Source organism: Pseudophryne corroboree, chromosome 7 (assembly GCF_028390025.1).
Source record: "Pseudophryne corroboree isolate aPseCor3 chromosome 7, aPseCor3.hap2, whole genome shotgun sequence".
NCBI classification, from domain to species: Eukaryota; Metazoa; Chordata; class Amphibia; order Anura; family Myobatrachidae; genus Pseudophryne; species Pseudophryne corroboree.
The window spans coordinates 436,947,126-436,969,669 of NC_086450.1; the positions used below are offsets into that span (position 1 = coordinate 436,947,126).

Below are 22,544 nucleotides of genomic sequence, written 5' to 3' on the forward strand. Positions count from 1 at the left end.
ACTCTTTCCTAGGCAGGCTACGCTTTGTATCACCGGTTTCCAGAATACGCACACAGCTGAAAACCTCTTACGGCAACTGAGGAAGATCATCGCGGAATGGCTTACCCCAATTGGACTCTCCTGTGGATTTGTGGCATCGGACAACGCCAGCAATATTGTGTGTGCATTAAATCTGGGCAAATTCCAGCACGTCCCATGTTTTGCACATACCTTGAATTTGGTGGTGCAGAATTTTTTAAAAAACGACAGGGGCGTGCAAGAGATGCTGTCGGTGGCCAGAAGAATTGCGGGACACTTTCGGCGTACAGGCACCACGTACAGAAAACTGGAGCACCACCAAAAACTACTGAACCTGCCCTGCCATCATCTGAAGCAAGAAGTGGTAACGAGGTGGAATTCAACCCTCTATATGCTTCAGAGGTTGGAGGAGCAGCAAAAGGCCATTCAAGCCTATACAATTGAGCACGATATAGGAGGTGGAATGCACCTGTCTCAAGCGCAGTGGAGAATGATTTCAACGTTGTGCAAGGTTCTGATGCCCTTTGAACTTGCCACACGTGAAGTCAGTTCAGACACTGCCAGCCTGAGTCAGGTCATTCCCCTCATCAGGCTTTTGCAGAAGAAGCTGGAGACATTGAAGGAGGAGCTAACACGGAGCGATTCCGCTAGGCATGTGGGACTTGTGGATGGAGCCCTTAATTCGCTTAACAAGGATTCACGGGTGGTCAATCTGTTGAAATCAGAGCACTACATTTTGGCCACCGTGCTCGATCCTAGATTTAAAGCCTACCTTGGATCTCTCTTTCCGGCAGACACAAGTCTGCTGGGGTTGAAAGACCTGCTGGTGAGAAAATTGTCAAGTCAAGCGGAACGCGACCTGTCAACAACATCTCCTCCTTCACATTCTCCCGCAACTGGGGGTGCGAGGAAAAGGCTCAGAATTCCGAGCCCACCCGCTGGCGGTGATGCAGGGCAGTCTGGAGCGACTGCTGATGCTGACATCTGGTCCGGACTGAAGGACCTGACAACGATTACGGACATGTCGTCTACTGTCACTGCATATGATTCTCTCACCATTGAAAGAATGGTGGAGGATTATATGAGTGACCGCATCCAAGTAGGCACGTCACACAGTCCGTACTTATACTGGCAGGAAAAAGAGGAAATTTGGAGGCCCTTGCACAAACTGGCTTTATTCTACCTAAGTTGCCCTCCCACAAGTGTGTACTCCGAAAGAGTGTTTAGTGCCGCCGCTCACCTTGTCAGCAATCGGCGTACGAGGTTACATCCAGAAAATGTGGAGAAGATGATGTTCATTAAAATGAATTATAATCAATTCCTCCGTGGAGACATTCACCAGCAGCAATTGCCTCCACAAAGTACACAGGGTGCTGAGATGGTGGATTCCAGTGGGGACGAATTGATAATCTGTGAGGAGGGGGATGTACACGGTGATATATCGGAGGATGATGATGAGGTGGACATCTTGCCTCTGTAGAGCCAGTTTGTGCAAGGAGAGATTAATTGCTTCTTTTTTGGGGGGGGTCCAAACCAACCCGTCATATCAGTCACAGTCGTGTGGCAGACCCTGTCACTGAAATGATGGGTTGGTTAAAGTGTGCATGTCCTGTTTATACAACATAAGGGTGGGTGGGAGGGCCCAAGGACAATTCCATCTTGCACCTCTTTTTTCTTTTCTTTTTCTTTGCGTCATGTGCTGTTTGGGGAGGGTTTTTTGGAAGGGCCATCCTGCGTGACACTGCAGTGCCACTCCTAGATGGGCCCGGTGTTTGTGTCGGCCACTAGGGTCGCTTATCTTACTCACACAGTCAGCTACCTCATTGCGCCTCTTTTTTTCTTTGCGTCATGTGCTGTTTGGGGAGGGTTTTTTGGAAGGGCCATCCTGCGTGACACTGCAGTGCCACTCCTAGATGGGCACGGTGTTTGTGTCGGCCACTAGGGTCGCTTATCTTACTCACACAGCTACCTCATTGCGCCTCTTTTTTTCTTTGCGTCATGTGCTGTTTGGGGAGGGTTTTTTGGAAGGGCCATCCTGCGTGACACTGCAGTGCCACTCCTAGATGGGCACGGTGTTTGTGTCGGCCACTAGGGTCGCTTAGCTTGGTCATCCAGCGACCTAGGTGCAAATTTTAGGACTAAAAATAATATTGTGAGGTGTGAGGTATTCAGAATAGACTGAAAATGAGTGGAAATTATGGTTTTTGAGGTTAATAATACTTTGGGATCAAAATGACCCCCAAATTCTATGATTTAAGCTGTTTTTTAGGGTTTTTTGAAAAAAAACACCCGAATCCAAAACACACCCGAATCCGACAAAAAAAATTCGGTGAGGTTTTGCCAAAACGCGGTCGAACCCAAAACACGGCCGCGGAACCGAACCCAAAACCAAAACACAAAACCCGAAAAATTTCAGGCGCTCATCTCTATTATATATCAGCCTGACCTGCAAAACTAGGACTCATTCCACTGTTAGTAAAAAAAGGCAGAAGCACCACAGAGAAAGGGTGAAAGCTGATCCAGCTATTCCCTCACATCACTCTGGGGTTGCTAAAGAGGTAAGGGCCCCATACACTAGAACGATAATGCAAAATTTCAGCCTATTTAGGGCATTCGGGCCGATATAACGGGTGAAATCGGGCATTTTGGATGTGTTTCCGATCCGATCCGATGCGCGTTCCCGTGAGGGTCGGATCAGCTCCCCTAGATCGTTAAGGGCCCCATACACTAGAACGATATGTCTGAGGCTGAAGTCGGAGTCGATTTCCCTTGAACTCTCCCGGGAGCTTCCCGGGAGTGGTTCCATACGATTCCATACGATTTGGTACATTTTGCATGCAATATATCGTATGCGATCCCAGCCATGCCAGCGGGAACCGACAGGGGAGCCGATCCGACCCTTACGGGAACACGCATCGGATCGGAAACATCTCCATAATGCACGAAATCACCTAATATATCGGTCCGAATGCCCTAAATTGGCTGAAATCGGGCATTATCATTCTAGTGTATGGGGCCCTTAAGTGCTGTACTCGTGATACGTCGGTTCCCGCAGGCATGGCTGGGATCACATACGATATATCGCATGCAAAATGTACCAAATCGTAAGGAACCACTCCCGGGAAGCTCCCAGGAGGGTTCAAGGGCAATCGCCTCCAACTTCAGCCTCAGACATATCGTTCCAGTGGGTATCCGTTCACATGGTCGACCATGTTATGGTCGACAGTCATTAGGTCGACCACTATTGGTCGACATTGACATGGTCGACATGGGCACATGATCGACACATGAAAATGGTCGACACATTAAAGGTCGACATGAGTTTTTTTACTTTTTTTTCTTTTGGGGAACTTTTCCATACTTTACGATCCACATGGACTACGATTGGAACGGTAAAGTGTGCCGAGCGAAGCGGTAGCGGAGCGAAGGCACCATGCCCGAAGCATGGCGAGCGAACGCGGTGCACTAATTGGGGTTCCCAGTCACTTTACGCAAAAAACGACACCAAAAAAAAGTAAAAGAAAACATGTCGACCTTTTCATATGTCGATCTGTCATGTGTCGACCATTTTCATGTGTCGACCATGTGCCCATGTCGACCATGTCAATGTCGACCAATAGTGGTCGACCTAATGACTGTCGACCATAACATGGTCGACCATTCATACCGGAACCGTTCCAGTGTATGAGGCCCTTAAAGCTTGGTGCGCACTAGACGATATGCAAATGACGCAACGGTCGTCCCGATTTCCCTTGAACTTCAGAACAAACATTATAGGTGTTGATTCAGAGATGGATGCAGACGCACATCTGTACGTAGCTGCCGCATCCATCTAGTCTGCGCGGCCGCAGGGCACGACCCTTCTCTTGCGTCCGCATCCTGGAGGACACTGCAGATCCAGAAAAGAGTCCGCGTGCATATGCTCCGATACAGCTTTGCGCCAGTCTGACACTTGCTTTGTAGGACACAACGTAACGGGCAACATTGCGCACGTGCACTGCGGCTGCCGCGCATGCGCATTCCCGACCCGTTTGCACCGCAGCGACAAACCGCTGCGTGCGAACGGGTCGGAATGACCCCCAATATGTACTATATGCAGGCCGTCACTGACGCATATATGCCTGTGAAAGCCAAGTTATTTGCTGGTGGTAAAGTGAAGTGCGGATGATGATCGGCTGACTGCAAATGCTGATAGGTGCTTACTTCGTTTCCCAGCCATATAAGGTTTACGTGTGTGTGTGTTTTATTAATTACATTTTCAAACGGCAGTACCCAATGTTTTAAGTTTATTGAACCCATGTAGTTTGCATGCAAAATGAGTGGTCTAAAACATGGGGGTTATGTAAATATGACGAATGCCTGGTGTAAACCGGGCCCATATACTACCAGTGACCAGGGCTGGACTGGCCATTTCAGGGCCGTAACTAGGGTGGTGAGGACGGTGTGTGGCACATAGTACATATACCCTGTGGGCGGAACTGTCCGCATCCACCCACGACTGTCTTGCGCCCCCTCCCGCATCTACTGTGGGACTGTACTGCCCTGCGCCAAGGAGCCATAACTTCAGCCATGGCATTGGGGCTGATGGTGTCAATTTGTCGTACTTTCAACTGCCGTCCATCTGAGCTGGCTATAACCGTGGCAAGTCACCAGTCACGACATGCTGGTGGCCGGAGCACTGGAGGGGGTGAAGGCGGAGAATGCCCGGTGAGGGGAGACCCGGCTCCCGGTGCTCTACTCGGCCGTCCGACATAGAGAGATGGGGGGCGATGCGAGGCCACGTCCTGTGACTCATGACACACCCCTGCATGCATTGCCCATGTCCCCCTTGTGTGTGTGCACAGTAATATACCAAGTCACAGGCCCAGTCCGTCCCTGGCGACAGGGGGGGGGTCAAAGGGGACACCTGTACCAGGCCCCAAGATAAGAGGGGCCCCAAGAATACGCCACCTAGTGCCCGGCAGGTATCTTGTCCAAATAGGGCAGTGAGCTGTAGGCAGTGTGGGCACAGCCTCAGAGTGGCAGGAGCCTCTCACACACACAGTGACTGTGCAGTGTGCTCTTCCTGGTCAAGCTCTGTAGCGGCAGTTACGGGACGTGACAGCAGCTCCGCTGACCAGGGTCTCTACTGGTGGGGTGTGAGGGCTGCATGGTATCTGGATACAGGGGAGTGCAGTGCAGGTGAGTATCTCCTCAAGGTGAGAGTGGCTTGGTGAGGGGATACAGAGCTTTGCGATGGGGTGGGGGTGGGTGGAGGAGGGGTAGTAGGTGGGTGGGGGGGGCGGGAAATGCACCATGCAGTCATTGGGGAGACACAGGCTGTGGTGTGTGTGGGGGGCCCAGAGATGTTACTGTACCGGGCCCCAAGATTTCTGTTGCCGGCCCTGCCTGCCGGTGACATCTGCATGCATCTTGCGTAGCTGCAGTGTTTCATATGCACTCAGTTATGTCTCCTTTGCGACGGTGCAATTAGCGGCCACCTCTGAGTCATCCCATTTGCGGCCACCTCTGAGCCATCCCCTTTGTCTGGTAACCTCATGGCAGCATTACACATTACATATCTGTGCCGCACTGCAAGAAGAGGCTTACGCTGACATACAGAGATCACACAGCCTGGGCATGAGCACTTAATCATGCTGGAAAGTTGACTAAGTGAATGCTGTCACGGAAACACAGGAGGGAAAACAAATACTATTTCCAAGTATTTCCCATAGATCTTCCGGGGAACACAAACTTTCTTCATAGGAAACCTAGGGCCTGATTCTGAGTCGCATTCAATGCTGCTGCACATGCGTTAAAATGTAAGACATCCCCTACGCCGCATTACACAGACTGTACGCACTTGCGATCAGGTCACATGGTATCTGAAAGGTTTCGGATAAGTCACGGGTGTTTCTGGGCGGTGACTGGGAGGTGGCTAGTAGTGGCCGTTCAGGGTCGGTAGGGTGTCAGCACAAGCGGCTTTACATTAATACGCACTTGGGGAGGCAATTCTTTTGAGCAAGGGCAATTACCCACTGATGGAGATGACTATTAGCGAATCAGGTGCTGAGATATAGCTCTGCTTACCCGTGCACATTGTCCGATTTACTCTACCACGCCAGTCTTACTATAATAAATAGAGTTTACCTTGTTTGTTAGTGCTGTCTGTATAACAGTTCTCTGCAAGTGTGGAGGAACAACCAATGAGGGCAGCTTAGATATGAGCCCGATCCTACAAGTCCTCTTAGCAGTGCCGTAACCAGGGCTGGGTAAGCAAGGGGAGGGGGGTCTGGGACACTTGCCCAGGGTGCAAATCTGGGGAAACTGGTTAAACTTGCAGGCAAGGGTCTGTCAATTTTTTAGGGTGTTTTTTGGCGTCCAAATAAGTGTAACACTCTATCTCACCATTGGCAGATGCAGCTCATTAAGTTGCCTATTGCCACTTGCCTTGCTTAGTTGCCAGGGATGTGATCACAGGCAGGTGGGCTTTTCCTGATGACGTCACATCCCATGTGACCATAGGCTTTGCTCATCCCTTGGTATTTCTAGAAATCAGAGTAAATAAGTCCTCTTCCTTGAACTGCCGACATTACATGTGCTTTGTGCACCCTAGAATGCCATGCATTCGGCATTCTGCAAGTGGAGTGCAAGTATAGAACTGCAGAAGTGCTTGGAGGGAAGTGAAGTTCTCTCTCAGCATTATATGGGGTGCTCTCAGCACTGAGATTTGGGTTGATGTCCAATCATTAGCCCCTCCGAGTGCGGTACAGCTCAGCTCCTCTACTCAGATCTCATAGCTGCATGTCCCATGTTCCGCTGATGGTAAACTTGTGAGCAGGGCCCACTTATCTGTCTGTCTGTTATTACCCAATCTTGTTCTATCGGGATGCTGTCAATATCCCGCTGGACGGGATCCCGGTGGTCGAAATACCGACGCCGCAATCCCGACCGCCGCAATCCCGACCGCCGCAATCCCGACATATTCTCCCTCCGTGGGTGTCCACGACACCCATAGAGGGAGAATAAAATAGTGTGCCGAGCGTAGCGAGGCACCGTGCCCGCAGCGTGGCGAGCGAAATGAGCCCGCAGCATGGCAAGCGAAACGAGCCCGCAAGGGGCTGCGCTCCGCTCGCCACCCCTGTCGGGATTCTGTGGTCGGGATTCCGGCGTCGGTATTTCGACCGCCGGGATCCCGTCCAGCGGGATTTAGAACTGATCCCGTTCTATGCTTTGTTCCCAGTTGTAAAGTGCAATGGAATATGCTGGCGGTGTATAAGTAACTGTTCATAAATAATATAGGAAGGAAAATGGAGGAGCAAATATGGCAATCTATGGACACTGAGCGTGTGGGGGATAATGCTACAGGGGGGAATCAAACAATACAGAGTTGGTAGGATAATGCTACAGGGTACATTTACACCATACATGCACTTGCAGGGGCATCACTGGGGTAGGGGAGCAGAGGGGCAAAATGAGTGATTGCCGGCGTTAAATGCGGACGCAAAGGTAATTCGCCCCTTTTTGCCCTAGACTGAATCCCCCCCAAAGTAAGGGAGTGTCTACAAATAGGGAAGAGGAAAATTATACATGGGGGGTCTATTGCTACAGGGGGATTTGCAAATGTGTTTGGAAAATGCTACAGTGGTTTGGGGATAGTGCCGCAGAGGTCTTGGAATAATGATACAGGGGTCTGCTTGACACCTCCTAGGCATGTTTCATCTATCTATCTATCTATCTATCTATCTATATATAATATAATTATTATTAAAAAAGTTAAATAAGTTGTTAAATTGTTCTTGAGTTAATTAGCCAGGATCACTGCTGCAGTTCCGCCGTAGTGCAATTAAGATGCATCAGACAAGCACCCTGCAGCCTGTACAGCCAATCAGAGTGTACCCAGGAGTGCTGCTGCCCCCGCCCCCTCCGTTTGACTTTATGATGTCATGCACGTGGCATCATGACACTCAGGGGGCCCTCCTGTCTTAAGTGCCCAGGGAGTGCCAGAAGTTTTTATTCAGCTCTGCATTTGAACCTTTTAATTGCATTTCCACTTACAACTGACGGGATGTAACTTGTCGTTTTTATGCAGGCAAGTTTAATGTGGGCGTGTTGACGGAACTGCGGTCTATGTAGTGTTGGAACTCCAGGTCATTGGTGTATCTATAATGGGTGCAGGGTGGCCCACACCTCACACCCATATAATTTTAGTCACCACTGCAGACATAAACCACCAGAAAAATGGCGCCATGTTCCCAGAGACCTACGCATGCGCAGTAGACTCTGGTTTCTATAGTGCTGCGGCCGCTGCCAGTGAGGAGGGGGCCCGCACAGAGTCGGCACACGGGCCCTTCCACTTCCTGCTCCAGGCCTATCTATTGCACCAAAAAAAGGCTGCTGCAAGGGCATAGTGATATTGATGACTAGTAGCAGATAAAGTGTACAAGTCTGCATAAGGGGAAATATACATTTTGTTTACCTTGCATGCAGCACAAGAACACATGCAGCATATGTCCGTCCATCTCTGCACCAGGCACAGTTACTATCCTATACCTCTGTGCAGTAGCGGATCTTGCTACGGGCAAGCAGGATCTTTGCCCAGGGCGCCGCCTTCCGGAGGGCGCCGCCGCCGTGGCAAGTTCCACTACTGGTGCTGACCGGTGCTGTTTAGATGCCAGGTGCTGTGCGGTGCGCGATGAAGTCATCACACACCGCACTGCATTGTGGGAGCGGCACATAGACGCTAGAGGTCATAATTGACCTCTAGTGTCTATTATTATTATTATTATCCTTTATTTATATGGCGCCACAAGGGTTCCGCAGCGCCCAATTACAGAGTACATATGCACATAATCAAAACAGGAAAACAGCAACTTACAGTTGAAGACAATATAGGACAAGTACAGGGCAACTAAGCATAACTACACCAGTAAACATAGAGATAAGTTCCAGGTGGCCAAAAAACTGCGGGATCTGGGCAGTTGAGGATTATTAAAGTAAGAAACGTATAAGCACATGAGGGAAGAGGGCCCTACTCGTGAGAGCTTACATTCTATGCGGTGCTATGGGAGAGATGTCATGACGTCTCTCCCATAGATCCGAGGAGCAGTACCGGCGGCCGGAGACGGAGGGCAGCCGCGGTCGGGAAGCAGGAGCTGGGATTGTAAGTATTAATTTAAAAAAAAAAATGTTCTACACTACAGGGGGCACAGTACTGGGGGCAATATTACAGGGGGCACAGTACTGGGGGCAATACTACTGGGGGCACAGTACTGGGGGCACAGTACTGAGGGCATTACTACTGTGGGCACAGTACTGGGGGGCAATACTACTGTGGGCACAGCTACAGGGGGCATAACTGACCACGCCCCTTCTCCACTAAGCCACACCCCTATTTTTTCCAACTGGGGCGCCGCAAGGTCTAGATCCAGCTCTGCCTCTGTGCACAATGCTACGTACAATACATGCTGCAGAAACTGCTTGTGAATGACCTGCAGCTTCCTATATCATTTGTTGGCAGAAGACAGATAACTTGCAATCAACTGACTCTAATTCAATATTAAAACATTATAACAATAATCCCTGTAACATAAACTGTACATAATCCTACTGATAACGCCAGGTCCCAATAGGAAGGGTCTCTCTGGTACCCTCCAGAGTCCAGACCATCATCTGCTTGCTTTTTATTCTGCATTTCCTGGATGGCTGTCGCCAGCAATTTGTGCTAATGGAAATATAATCAAATCAGACAGCCGGGCCTGGGAATGAGCTGGAGATAGTGTAATGACCCCTTAGTATCTGCATGCAGCCTAGATATTGGAGAATATGTATGATGAAAAGATTTGTGGTTACAAAGTGTTTTGCTTACGGTGATGTCAGGGGCTGGTGCGCAGCAGAATCAATGTCAATAAATAAGCCAGACGTGATTTTTCGAGGGGCTCTTAAGTGACAATCTACATGAATGTCAAAATGGATCATTACAGTCCCAGGTACTGTTTGCTTTATTATCTGCCTGACTCCAGGTTAACGCTTCAAGTGCACCAACGGTCCAGGTCAACACTCTAAGTGCACCAACGGTCCAGGTGAAAACTCTAAGTGCACCAACGGTCCAGGGGGGTAATTCAGATCTGATCGCTGGGCTGCTGATTTTGCTGTCCTGTTATCGGATAGTCGCCGCCTCCAGGGGGAGTGTAAATTCGCTGTGCAAGTGTGCGATCGCATGTGTATGCCAATCTGCAAAAATCCACTTTGTGCAGTCTGTGCGCAACCCAGGACTTACTCCTCCAGTGCGATGAAAACAGGCTAATAGGGGGCCAGAGCTGATGTCAGGCACCCTCCCTGCGTTTTTCTGGACACTCCCTGTAAATGCTTAGTTGCCACCCACAAACGGTCTCTTCCTGTCTATCACCTTGCGAACGCCCGTGCGATCGTATTTTTCGCACCATCCCATCAGCGATGTCCGTTTTTGTTGTCCAACGCGCGTGCGCATTGCGGAGCATACGCATGCGCAGTTAGGACCTGATCGCCCGCTGTGCAAAAACACACAGCAGCGATCAAATCTGAATTACCCCCTGTGTCAACACCCTAAGTGCACCAACGGTCCAGGTCAACACCCTAAGTGCACCAACGGTTCCAAAGTGCCTGAGATCTCTAGTCTGTTATCTATTAGCATTGTGCACATGTTTCATTTGGCTTATATTCTGCCAGCTAGTTCAGGGTGTGCGCCTGTAGGTATAAGCAAGTGTCAGAGGGAGAGAGACCACTATGTGCTTGGCAATCAATGAGTGTTCACTATTATTGTTTGTGCAAATTGCTTATTGATTTCATTCACTGTTAACACTTCGATGCTGAATTGAACATACGCCCATTTGTGGATAGTGTATCTACTCATGGTCCAAACACGCCGCATGTTCAGGCAATGCGGAGTCATGCGTATGTTCATTGCAGCTGCACTTATGGCCGGATTAGTGGAACAGGAGTGTGAGGAGGCCATTTCCCATAGGCAAAGGTCAGTGGGTGAATATACGGAGGTGTATCTTCTGCACCTAGTACAGAGCTGGTGGAAGTACTGACTGATAATGATGACCAGATGCATACAGCTCTACGTATGTGCGAAAAATGTGGCATTTTTTCCGATCATGGTACTTTTGAGCAATTGTACGCACAATTTACTTCCAACCCTGCATCAGCCTCTTTGTGTGTTGTATGTTATCACACTGATACCTTATGTTCATTTTCTGACCCACTATAGTAATACAGGGGTCAGTCCTGAGTCGACTTGAATTTGATGCCACAATTTGTCCTGAGGACCAGGAGTAAGATTTGAATGGAGGATACAGAGGTGAGAAATTATCTACACGCCCATACTAACACACAGTTACATTGCGAAACGCGTAGTATAAATAATATCACTGTTATTACTTACTGAATCCAGCGCTTATATTACGTTATCTCACAGTGGGGCAGATGTATGAAGCCTGGAGAAGGGATAAAGAAGTGATAAGTGCAAGGTGATAATGCACCAGCCAATCAGCTCCTAACTGTCATTTTTCAAATCTGTAATGATTGGCTGGTGCGTTATCACCTTGCACTTATCACTTCTTTATCTCTTGTCCAGGTTAATACATCTGCCCCTATGTGTACAAACTGGGATGTGCATAGATACTCACGCCCTGCACCACTGGTGGAACTATGTTGCGCGCATTATCCCCCCACACTCCCAGTGTCCATAGATCGTCTTTTTCAGAGTAGAGCAAAGGCCCCACGATGCAATGCTCCTCCACAGCGCTGCAGGAATGTGTCCCTGGAAATTGTTCACAAACCTTAGTAATAGTTTCTGCACCAAGGAGCCTATTAGGCCTTACAAGTGAGGTGTTGGCGAGTCAGGACATCCCAACCTAGCTACTACAGGCACCAACCCATCACTCCCTAGGAACCACATCCTCTCCTACCCTCTGCCAGGCCACATATAACTGCCTATCTCACGCTGACGTATCTATTACTTTTCAGTCTCAGTGGCCTCATGCCGTTCGATTAACACATGCCAGGTCTCCATTTAGGGTCTGTGTGTTTATAGAGCAGCTTCTGGTTCCTCTTTCCACACGAAGGGATTTAGTTTACAGTAATCCTCAGCTAGAGAAAACGCAGGGACGGGCCGCGGTGTAAACATATGTAGGAAGGGCGCTGTGTATTACTAATGTACGTAGCGTTATTTCCATCCTCTGGCAGGGACTGTCTGTGCAGACTAAACAGCAACACGCTGAGGGCTCGGACACTTACACCGTGTAAACAAGAACAGGCACTTTGCTAGATGCGTGTTCCTGACTGCAGCTGTAAGCATAGTGTACTGTGGGGGAGATTTATCAAAGCTTGGAGAGAGAAAAAGTACCAACCTACCAGTCTGTAACATGGCAAGAGCTAATTGACCGAAACTTTATCTCTCTCCACCTCATCTCTTTTCAAGGCTCAGTAAACAGACCACTATGTTTGAAAAATTACAGGAGCTGATTGGTTGGTACTTTATCTCTCTACACTTTCGCTATTTCCAAGCTTTGATTAATCTCCCCCTATGTACTTAGGAGTGTTCCTGGGGAGCTCCAGTATTAGTATTATTATTATTATTATTATTATTACATTTTATTTATAAGGCGCCACAAGTGTTTCGCAGCCCCGTACAAAGGACAGTACAGGGAGACAAAACTTAGCATTACAGTAAATAAATAACAAAAATTGAGTACAGGTAACAAAGAGCACCACAATTCTCAAGACATAATACAGCTAAGATGTAAGTAGCGAGGGAGTAATCATCATACTACTTGGGGCTGGAGGCCATAGATAGAGATGAGCCTTTACCAGCAGGAGAAAGAGCGGGTAAAGATGGTCGCTGAGTAGGAGAGAGCTGCAAGTGAAATGTGTCGAGAAGAGGGTATCAAGCGGGAGATAGCCTGATGGCAGTATGTAAGCAAAGCAGAGATGTTCAAGGCATCAGTTAGGGGGATGGAGGAGCAGCCTCAGGACTAGGTTATGCATCGGGAGGGTATGCTTTAATGAATAGGTGGGTTTTCATTGCCCGTTTGAAGCTTTGCAAGGTCAGGGAGAGTCTAATGGAGCGGGGGAGTGCGAGCCACTGAAGGGGTGCAGCACGGCCAAAATCTTGAACTTGAGCATAGGAAGCAGTGACCAGGGCGGTGGAGAGGCGACAGTCATTGCCCGAACGTAGTGGGCGGGAGGGAGTATGAAGGGAGAAGAGGTTGGAGATGTAGGTAACAGTGGAATTAGAGATGGCCTTGTATGTGAGGGTGAGGAGTTTGGAGAGGATTCCGTACGAGAATGGGAGCCAGTGTAGATTTTGTCAAAGGGGAGTGGCAGATGTGGAGCGGCGGGAGAGGAAGATGAGCCTAGCTGCGAAGTTAAGGACAGATTGGAGGGGAGCGAGTTGGGAGCAAGTGAGGCCAGTGAGGAGAACATTGCAGTAGTCGAGTCGTGAGATGACCAGTGAGTGGATGATAAGTTTAGTTGCACTCTGGGAGAGAAATGGCCTGATGCGAGCAATGTTGCGTAGCTGGAACCAACAGGATTGCGCCAGAGCTTGGATGTGGGTTGCAAAGCAGAAGGAGGAGTCAAGGAGTCAAGAGTGACACCCAGGAAGCGGAATTGGGGAACGGGGGAGATGATGGTGTTGTCAACAGTGATAGAGATATTGGGAGGGGGTGTTGCTTTGGCTGGGGGAAAGATAATGAGTTCAGTTTTGTCCATGTTGAGCTTCAGAGAGCGCTCAGGCATCCAGGAAGAGATGGCGGAGAGGCAGCTGGAAACCTGAGAGAGGACAGAGGGGGACAGATCAGGAGAGGAGAGGTAGAGTTGTGTGTCATCAGCATAGAGGTGGTATTGAAGGCCAAAGGAGTTAATGAGCGCATCCAGGGAAGAGGTGTACAGGGAGAACAGAAGGGGTACTACAGTCCATTAACATTAGCGCACACATATTACGCAGTGCTTTACAGAGAATATTTAGGGGCCTATTTATGAACATTATATTTACAAAACAAATGTGAAAAAGGCTGTTTTCAACTTTTCACACACTTTTCTCATTATTTCAGTATCACTCAAATGTATTAAAGGGCTTAGCAGTCCCAGGAGCTGGTGATCGGTGCTCTGGCGCAGACTGCCAGTCATCGGGACCTCTTGTGCGCTGCTGTGACCCCCGGTGCAGTAAAATGATGCTGCAAAATGGCAGATCTGATACCCTGCAGGAGCTCCCTGAACTGGCAAGTATATTTACCGGTTTGGGGGGGGCAGTCGCGAGGGGCGGGTGTTGACCCGGCACCGTCGGTAGCAGCGATGTTGCCAGAGGCAGCGCATGCGCAGCAGGATATCAGGGTATCTTTTATTAAAAATACCCCGATAATGCTGTGGAGTGGCTCGCAAGCTCTGTCCCTGCATGCGATTGATACATCCGTGCAATGGAGTCAATTATCGCAGTGCGGATTGGGTCGATTTTATCACATGCCATCGATGATACATCGTCTCCATAGTCATTTACATCAGTCCCTGCTGCAATATAGCTTATGTTCACTTTGCTGCTGCAATGAAAAGCCCGGGCTTCCAGTTCCGCTGGATGTGTTGTGCTGGACCGCCGGGTCACTCCTGCCTCAGACTGGCCTGGCAACGCAGTAATGCTTATTGCTCAGCGCCAGTAATGCCGAAGCAGCTCAGTGTCGCTCATTCTCAGCCAGTGGTGACATCATGGCCCCGCCCTCTGTGCATATCTGCCCGCCCCATCTGCATCTCCCCTTTGGGAACTCCTGGAACAGAAGGAGGCAGGTACTGTAAGTATGCAACATATTATATTACCTATTTTGTCAGCAGCTAATTAACCTCCCAGCATGCTATTTACCATTGGAGAAAACCAAAGCACCCTAATAAGTACAGTAAGAGAGGTGCTGGGTCAGAATAAAATCCATGACCCCAGCGCTAAGAGGCAGCGGTGCTGACCACTGTGCTACCATGCTTATAATGAACAGACGTCACAGAGGTTGATGTGCGGAAGAACCAGAATCAAACGTTTGTACATTGAGTGGGTTTATACTAATTTTCCCAGAACAATAATCAGAAGCCCCGTTTGTAGTGTACACTGAAATCCAGTGGGAAAACTGGCATTGAGGTCACGGTGCCTTTGAAACATCTAAGTCAATGTACTTCCCGCCCACGCTCCGGGTAGGTGGACCAGCCAGCAGCTTTGCAAAAAAACAGGATTGAGCCGTGAAAACGGTCACAATAGTCCATATTACTTATGACATACGCCACACAGTAGGAATCTTTGATGCCGCATTTAAACAAGATTAGAAACATGACCAGAGCCAACATTCTGCAATCAACTCAGATCTGAATCTAACACAAGGCTAATGAAAGCAAATCTCACTGAGCGCAAATGTCCTTTTTACAGTAAGGCCAGTAAACCCCACTCTCAGACATCCGTAATTCATCAGTGTGAGCACACCCTCCTGCAGCTCTGACTCAATGCATCACAGGCAGAGAATTCTGTATTCTCTGAGTGATGTAGTCATTGTATTCAGGTTGTCTGTGCTGTATAAAAAAAACTGTGCTTTACTTCAATTCTGCCTGCATGATACAAGGCTTTGCTGAAACACACAGAAGACAGAGATAAAACAATGGGTCTGATTCTGAGTTAGACTCAGCGGCGTAAACGTCCGTAAATAGCCATTTAAAAAAAAACAACTGTGCATGTGCAGAAGCAAAATGATAAATTTTTTGCACATTTGTATACCCCACATTGGCTAATTGAATATGCCCGCGTGAGTTGGATGGATCTTAGTGTGAAATGGGCCTTTTATGGGGTGCAACATTGTGGTCACATGTGGGCGGGTTAGGGGAGTGTTCTGGTCATTTAGTTGGAGTTCTGTGCTATTCTGCGCCGTGCGTATGGGGAATGAAAGTCTGTCTCTGATGGATCTTTCACACATGGCATTGAAACAGAGAGAGATGAACGAGGAGACAGTGGGCGGTGTGGCATCCCTCTTGCAGCTCCAGAGTGCCTGCCTTGCCCACAGACAGCACGGTGAGAGTCGGGAGCATCCCAACGACATTCCGGACGGCACTTCCTCAGCAATAGTGGCTATAGGAAGCCAAACCAGGCACCCTGCTAGCCACAAGCAAGGGCCGTGGTGCAACAATGGTGCCGCCCATAATGCCTTATTACTGCCTAGGCAAAGGGTTTAGTATTGGTCATTTGCTAGTTTGGCCATAGCACAGTTCTGCTGATGGTGCCTGGGTGATAGTATAACAGATAAGATCTACATCCCTTTAACCTTCTGTGTCCCATACATAGATAGAAGCCTTGTACTACAATGGGATATAAATGATTAACATGACCCATACAAAGGACCACAACACAGACAAGAGATTTCGCTTTGTATTTTCTATTTGCCTATTGATGAGCTCGCCGGCAGGTAAATGGTTAATGCACCATGCTTTCCTGGATTATTGGACACGTGCGGGTACGCTGCTCGGTGGCCACTGGCCCAGGAGCTTCCTACCCAACCCGAGAACAATCCATGTGTGTAAAGCTTCTGCCGCCCAGCTGAGCCTTTTTCCCTCTTTCCCCTTGGCTTTAATGAATTGCCCATTTACGGAGCTTCGCTTGGCTTCCGACAGATGAACCAGATGCCCAATTAGTCTCTGGCTTCACCAGGAATGGCAGGCAGCCTGGTGGAGGTCCCAGTCTCTTGTCCGCGGCTGCTTATGTGAAAGAGAATCTGTGCAGAAAATAGAAGGTTGGGAACGGAGTGCAGCCAGAGGAAGAGACTTCTCTCTCTCTTCCTTCCTGACACACTCTTCCAAGACTGGCCCGGAAACCAGTCGCCCCATCTGTGCTGGCAACCGCCGCAGTTTGTTTATAAGGTGCTCTCAATAAATGCCCCCCCCCCCCCCACACACACACACACACACACACACACTTTTTTTTTTTTTATATTGTGTAATATTATGTCATGACACATGTACGGCAATCAGAGCTTGTACGTTTTATTTGAGGGCAACTAAATAGCGTATGTAACCGTTTTTCTTCTGGGACCAGCATTAACTCTCCAGTAAATCACATAAAGAGCATATAAAATACATCCTGCTTAATTGGACAAAACAAACAGATTTTTGTAATTACATCTTCATCTCACTTTGAAATAGGGATGGTCATCAACCATCGATGTATTAAAATCATCTATACCAGATGTTAAAGGCTTTTTCCATCGATGGGAGAGAGCCAAAAGGGTACAAAACCATCCAATGTTTTGTTTTTTTCCTACAGGGTGTCGGGAAAAGGAACATAGCTCCGCCCCACGACACCTGCTGAGCCCTGCCCCAGGCTGTGAGTGGCCCGCAGTCCCTTACATAGAAAAGCAGAGATGACCATCGGGGGGGGGGGGGGGGGTGAAACCATCGATGGTTCCCTTGCAGATGATTTTATGCTATTGAGGTTAACCATCAATAGTACCAAGGAGGGTGACCATCGGTGGGATGGGCATCCGTACTTTGAAACTCTGCACCTGGGTCCTCATTTAGGTTGGATTGCTATTGTCCGAAAATTGCAAACAGGCGATTTTTGGACTTTTCTGCGCCTGTGCTGCGTTCGCACAGCGCATGCGCAAACTAGCAAAGTGCGATCGCATTCCAGAGGTAGAAATCGGACCTTGATTGACAGCGGCGCCGGCGGCCATGGGATGGACGGCAACAGACCATTGTAGGGCAGTGTTCCGGCTAACGCAGGCATGGCTGGACCGGTTTTGGAAGGGGGAAGGCTGCGTGATACCACGCTTTGCGGGAGGTAACAGGGGGAACTTGCGACTGGCTCTGGAGACCATAGGTTTATTCATAAGGTGCAAACATAGCAATAAGTGCAGATAACTGCACAACCACCTAGATTCGTTTAAAGTTTCCGTTTAACTCTGAAAGTACTGTCTGTTTATGCATCATTTATGATTAAAATTCAATAACATTGGTCTAGATGCGCCTTACAGCCCTCTCTGGTACTGATGCACAGCTGAATGTACGTACATATGTGTATCTTGTGTGTTTTCTCACTGCTCATGCTCCGGAACCAAGCGTACCCAAGTACGTGCATCCAATCGCATCTCCACTATGGGGGGTAATTCTGACCTGATTGCTAGGCTACTAACTCTGCTGTCCTGCGTTCAGATAGTCGCTGCCTCCAGGGGGAGTGTAACTTTGCCGTGCAAGTGTGCAATCCCATGTGTACGCCGAGCTGTTAAAATCCACTGTGTGCAGTTTCTGCGCAGCCCAGGACTTACTCCTACAGTGCAATCAGTACAGGCTGATCGGGGCCGGAGCTGACATCACATAACCTCCCTGAAAACGCTTGGGAACACGTGCGTTTTTCCTGACACTCCCAGAAATCGGTCAGATACCACCCACAAACGGCCTCGCCCTGTCAATCACCTTACGAACGCCCGTGCGATCTGAATTTTTGAACCATCCTGTCACTGACCGGCGATGCCCTTTGTTGCTGTCCGACGTGCTTGCGCATTGCGGTGCATACGCTTGCGCAGTTAGTACCTGATCGCCCGCTGTGCGAAAACGCACAGCAGAGATTAGGTCTGAATCGCCCCCTATATCTGTAACTTGGTGCTCGCGGGTGCAGCACAAAGATGTATACAATTCTCCATACGGATGGATGCACGCATGTTTTTTCATGCCTGCAACCAGAGAGCGGCTATGGCCCATTTGCACTCATATCTGCATCAGGCCCCTGACTATAAAATGCATTAAAAAGGGCGGGAAATCATCCTATTGACAGAAGCCGTTGAGTTTCTATCACCAACAGCTTTCAGGTGACATACGGATATAGGGAGTTATTCCGACCCGATCGCTCGCTGCAGCGATCGGGTCGGAACTGCGCATGCGGCGGCGCCACAGACGTCAAGGCGGCGCCACAGACGTCACATGCAGCCGCTGCGACCAGGGGCAGCGAAGAGGTTCTCCCGGCCAGCCGCAGGAACTGCGCTGGCCAGGAGTTACTCCACAAAGGCAAATGCATCGCCTCTGTGCGATGCTTTTGCATTTCTGTGGGGGAAAAGGGGGGGGGCGGCACTGTCACGCAGGGCGGGCTAGTCATGTGCTGGGCGTCCCCCCACATGTCTGAGTGCCTGATCGTAGCTATGCTAAATTTAGCACAGTTACGATCAACTCGGAATGACCCCCATAGTTGTCTTGTGTGGCTAAAAATGACATTATTCCCACTGAAATGAAACTGCCTTCACATATGCACCTGCGGCTGCGCCACTTGGAGTTGAATAGAATAGTCTGTGCAGAATCAGGCTCATGATAGCAGATATCCTGCATGCTGGGACTTGTAGTTGCCCAGCAGCTGGGAAAGTAACAGGCTAATAAGAGAGAAGGTTGTCCGACTTACCTCACCCACACATTGCTTCCAGCAGGTTAACATGGCAGATGGCTCCTGTGATTGTACGTGCCAGTCTATATTTAGCCCTGTACCAGCTTCAGCCACCCTGTATAGTCAGTGGGGCACAGCTGCCATCATCTCATCAATCCGTGTCATGCATTGCAGCAGCCGGGGAAAGGCACAGGTCTCACCTTTCAGGATCAGCTTGGAAAAATAGACAATAACAAAAGTCCACACAAAGTTGTGGACTCACCTCCTGCTGCAATAACGCATCTGGCTGCTGGACTAAAACAGCATTCAGTCACCAGTTCCACCAGGACCATATCTGCCAGTGGTCAGTCACAGGGGTGCGGTTCTGCTCTGCAGCATAGAATTTGTCTCTCAAACACATCGCTGTAACCTATAAATGCCGTGATATTCTGGCAGCATAACTATAAGCACTAGTGTTGGCTGTCATGTTATTCTTGAAGAGATAGATGGATGGATAGATAGATAGATAGATAGATAGATAGATAGATAGATAGATAGATAGATAGATAGATAGATAGATAGATAGATAGAGGAAGCAGTTAGTTTCCCGACAGACGGGATCCTGGCGGTCGATATATCAAAGTCAGGATCCCAAAGCAGGAGGCAATGCCGGCGTCGAGATACCGACACCTCGCGGGATGCCGGCATCACATTACTGACAGATGGGGAGGGATGGTAAGGGTTAAGCACATAGAAGGGGAGAGTTAGGGTTAGGCACCCACAAGGGAGGGTTAGGGTAGGGGGCAGAGGAGGGTTAGGGGGCTTACTGGGGGGCTGTCGGCATTCTAATGAACGGGATGCCGCCGTCGGTATTCTAACCGCCTGCATCTCGTCTAGGGGATTTAGGGATCAGCGTTGAGTGTCCTTAGGGCGCTCAGACGCTGCCCGGCTTCCTCTTCCCAGCTCCCCAGCGCAGCGTGACGTGCAGTGAGAGGCCACGCTGCGCCGTCAGCCGCCGCTGGGAGCCGCCGGGAGAGAGCAGCTGATGTGTCCCACCCAGGACGAGTGGGACGCCACACAGGGAAACACCAATCCCGGGAATCCCAGGACTGACCATTTTTCAATCCCGATACCCGGTATTGAAAAAATGGCCCGGGATTGGCCTCCCTAATCCCGTCCAACGGCAGATAGATAAATAGATAGATAGATAGATAGATAGATAGATAGATAGATAGATAGATAGATAGATAGACAGACAGACAGACAGATGTGCTGCATTTCTACAGTATTGCCTAATGTGTAACAGGATGGTAGAACGTGGCATCGCCCCCGCCAGGCCCCATAGCGTTATTTGAGAATGTGTGGCTCCTGTGCCCGTGCAGTGATGCCCTGTACCTGTGCATGCTCTTGCGGGGTTGTCTGCTCTTGAGCTATGGGGTTCAGTAACATTAGTCCCACAGCATTGCTGTATGGGGCGATATACATACTGTATGGTGCTCTCCCACTCATAGCATGCTTGGTACCATGTCATGTAACTGCAAAGTGAGGTCTTTCCATGAAACTGCTGAGTGAGTCTGCTGTTGTCTTTCTGTGTAGGCGCAGTGCCACGGTTCCATACCACTGGACCATGATCTTACCACTGCAGAGAGAACTGTATGTACATACAGACGGAACGCCAATGCTCAATCGCTAGAGGCTAAACAGAGCTCCAGACAATGAGCCGTTGCCAGGACTGGCTCTCGTCCCACGCCTCTGGATCAGGTCCATTAAAATCCCTGCCGGCTGCTGGTTTTGTTTTGTTTCACCAGTGCAGTGCAATTACTTCACATGAGTAAAGTGTCCTCATCACCTACGCAGAGCGGAGGCATCCATTTTGTGGGTTGACCAATATTCATGAGGAGGCAGCTGATCAATTCGCTAGAAGCTAAGTTCGAGGCGTGAGGCACTTTGTGCCACATGCCTCAATGATATCACTATCTTGTGATGGGATAAATGTTGGTAAACTCTGAATAAGTGACATTAAAGCTAGTCCTTGGTGAAAGACTGGGTGCAATGACGTCACGGCGAACAACGTTGGTTTCAACAAAGATCAATATGTGTGATGGGGGGAAAAGGAAGTGGGAAACAGGAACAAGGCCCAATGCTACATTCCTACTAGAAACATGGGGAAGATGCAGAAGAAGAAGTGGACTGATCCTCTTCTTCAGGACTGAGGCATGGGACAGTTTGAGAAGCTTTGAATTAAGCCTTTAGCAGTCCATAGAACCATTACCCTACTTGTGAACGCCCCATTGTCGCCTAGTTACATCACTGGGCCAGAAGTGGAGATAAGTACGACCATGAATACGCCATGGTTGAACGAAGTATGCCCGGCTCGGACACATGTGCAGCCGTCCGCAGAGTGGACCTCCATACATCTCTGAGATAGGCCCACTAAGCTTTCAGTTCAAGCTCCAGGGTAATGGAGGCCATATTGTATTCCCTCACAAACCTGACAACACCTAAGTTATACCAGGTAGTGTCACAGCTATCTCCCCTGACCTAGCTAAGTCTTCTGCACAAGATATTAGAGAATGAGAGAAGATTAACATCTGTCTACTGAGGCAAAAGTTACACAGAAAAATCTAAATTTCTGGATGAGCTCATTTGTTGAGCGTTGATCCAGAACTATCATCCGAGCGAATGACTTGGCTGTCCAGGACTCTTCATCCAATTTACTTGGCTTCTGTGACACTTTCTGCCTCATCCTGGCTTCTGGAAGTTTGTAGACTCCATCTGGGCAGGCATTTGGCTAGATGCGTCATCGCTTGGAGAGTGATAACATTGAGTGAGAAACAAGTCAATCAGCTCCTTACTGTCATGTTACAGGAAGAGGTGTAGCTAGGTGCCATGGTGCCCGGAGCAAGGGTATGTTTTGGCGCTCCCCTCCCATGTACTGAATTGGGGGCCTGGCCAACATGTGGTGGCATGTTACATTTGAAAAGAAACATTATTTAAAAACCCTACATTGGTGACAGGGCCGGTTCCAGACCTTGTGGAGCTCAGGGCGAAACTTTCCTTTGGGTGCCCCCCATGTTTAAAATAGGATCAGTGCATGACGAAGGTTTGCAACAACACTGGACCGAAGTGTACTATGTTCGTGTCA

General features: G+C 49.1%; 1 protein-coding gene across 2 annotated transcripts in view; it reads right to left on the reverse strand.

The window, feature by feature from the left end:
• The window catches only part of EPN2 (epsin 2), a 130,025-nt gene that overhangs the window by 96,926 nt on the left and 10,555 nt on the right, over positions 1 to 22,544 (reverse strand). Inside the window, exon 1 of one of the 2 annotated variants that reach the window (XM_063934888.1) lies at positions 19,439 to 19,459. The exons of the other annotated variant lie outside the window; for it this stretch is intronic. The gene's annotated coding sequence lies outside the window, so the exon portion shown is untranslated. Of the gene's footprint in view, positions 1 to 19,438; positions 19,460 to 22,544 lie in introns of those variants that run through there. 2 annotated transcript variants of the gene reach the window in all.